Here is a 2,332-nt window from a genome sequence, read left to right on the forward strand (position 1 = left end):
CTGCCTACCAATGCAGGAGACTCAGGACACATGAGTTCAATCCCTGGATCAGGAAGATCCCCTGAAGTAGGAAAGGGCAACCCACTCCAATATTCTTGCCTGGGAAATCCCATGGACACAGCCCTCCAGGCTCCTCTGTCCATGGGGTCATAAAGAGTCAGACATGACTTAATGACTGAACAGCAGCATTGTTTCTTAAACCTTTAAGCTATTTAAACAACAGTGAATACCTGCTGGATATGCCGTGGTCTGTTATAGATATATTTGTGATTCTCTGAATCTCAACCATGCTGTCAAAAGGCTTACAAAATTTCCTAAAAATAACAAACTCTGATTTAATATATACAAGAGTATTCCAAGGATTAATAAGTCAAAGGAAGTTTTTAGGAGCTATACCAATATTTTGATTACCTAGGCAAGTTGTCATTACAAGCATAGCTTAATGACTCCTCTTTGAGTTTGAACTCAGCTGTTATGGGGTCATCTGTCCAGGGAGAGAGTGCAACCCTTTCAGTGGTCGGTGAAGAGTATCAATATCCCTTGCAATGTTGTGCTTATGTGCCAAGAGGTTGCAATGAAAATCAATTCAATGAAAAAAGCTTTGTGCCCAAATCAGATGTCAAGTCCATGTCTTCTCCCACCATTATGGCCATTGGGGCTGCAGAGTCAGCCTTGAAAGATTCTAATTGGCATCATCAATCAGAAGCTGATCGTGTGTTGCAGTTGGCATGGGAATGGTTCCTCTTGGAGTTATTTCTGAAACTCCTTTGATGTTTCAAACAAAAGGTTACAATAAAGTTAGCCCATTCTTTGTCCCTCAGATTCTGATCAATATGGCAGCAGGGCAGGTCATCATTCAATATAAAGTCAAAGGCCCCAATCAAGCATTACCCACAGCCTATACCACAGAAATTTATGCAGTGGGAGACTCTTAGATTTATAACACATGACTCTATTGATGTGATGGTGACTGGAGGTACAGATTCTTGCATTAGCTGTTTATCACTTGCTGGATTTTCCAGAGCCTGGGCTCTGATCCTAAGTCAGCAGGTCAACCATTTCATTCAGATGTAGTTTTGTAATGGGAGGAGGTACACTGTGCTGGTGGTAAAAGAAACGAGCAGGCTGTACAAAGAAGGGACTGGATTTATGCAGACATTTTGAGCTATGGACTCTCAGGTGATGCTGGTCACATGACTGCCCCCAATCCTGGAGGAGAAGGTGCTTTAAGGTGTATGGCTGCTGCTATAAAAGATGCAGGTGTATAACCTGAAGAGATATCCTGTATCAACATGTATGATATTTCCACACTGTTGGGAGACACTGCTGAAAACAAAGCCATCAAACATCTTTTCAAAGGCCATCCATACTCCCTTGCCATTTCCTCCACCAACGGAGCCATGGGACACCTGCTGGGGGCTGCCGGGGACATTGAGGAAGATTGCCACCCTGGCTTGCTGTTATAGAAAACTGCCATCTACTTTAAACCTGGACTGTACAGAATCACAATTTGGTCTCAATTATGTTCCATTCAAGGCATGCACAATCCCCATTATCTACATCCTGCACCAGAGTGGTACATTTGGTACAACTGATGAACCCACAATGACACATTGTTATCATACAAAATCCATAGTTCACATTAGGTTTCACTCTATGTTGTGTACTCTATGAGTTTGGACAAATGTTTAATGAAATGTATTCACCATGATAAACTCATACAAAGTACTTTTACCATCCTAAAAATTCGCTGTGCTCTGCCCGTTCTACCCTCCCTTCCCTTTAATCCCAGGTGACCAGTGCTCTTTTTTTTTTTTTTTTTTATTGTTTCTATAGTTTTGTTTTTTACAGATATCATCTAGTTGGAATCATATAGTATGTAGACTTTCAGATTGCATTCTTGCATTTAGTAATTTGCATTTAAGATTCCTCTGTGTCTTTTTATGGACAGATCTTTTTTTTCTTTTAGATACTGAATAACATTCCATTTTATGTGATGTACCACAGTGTATTCATGTTTCTACAGAAGAATGTTTAAAGTGGATCCAAGATTTTGTAATTATGAATAAGGCTGCTATAAAATATCCATATACAGTTTTTTGATGGAGGTAATGTATAGTTCACAAAATACCAATGACTGCTATTAAATTATATGATAAGAGTATGCTTAGTTTTGAAAGAAACTACTAAATTGTGTTCCAATGTGGCTGTATCATTTTGCATTTTGTCAAGAACAATAAATGAGAAATTATTCTCATTTATTTACCAGCAATAAATGAGAATTTCTATTGTTCCATATCCTCACCAGCATTTGGGGTTCTCAGTGTTTTAT

At 39.2% G+C, this 2,332-nt stretch overlaps 1 pseudogene; it reads left to right on the plus strand.

The window, feature by feature from the left end:
• The first annotated feature begins 287 nt into the window (after positions 1–287).
• LOC129657063 (3-oxoacyl-[acyl-carrier-protein] synthase, mitochondrial-like) lies at positions 288–1,674 on the plus strand (annotated as a pseudogene).
• Positions 1,675–2,332: the final 658 nt, after the last annotated feature.

Source organism: Bubalus kerabau, chromosome 7 (genome assembly GCF_029407905.1).
Source record: "Bubalus kerabau isolate K-KA32 ecotype Philippines breed swamp buffalo chromosome 7, PCC_UOA_SB_1v2, whole genome shotgun sequence".
NCBI classification, from domain to species: domain Eukaryota; kingdom Metazoa; phylum Chordata; class Mammalia; order Artiodactyla; family Bovidae; genus Bubalus; species Bubalus kerabau.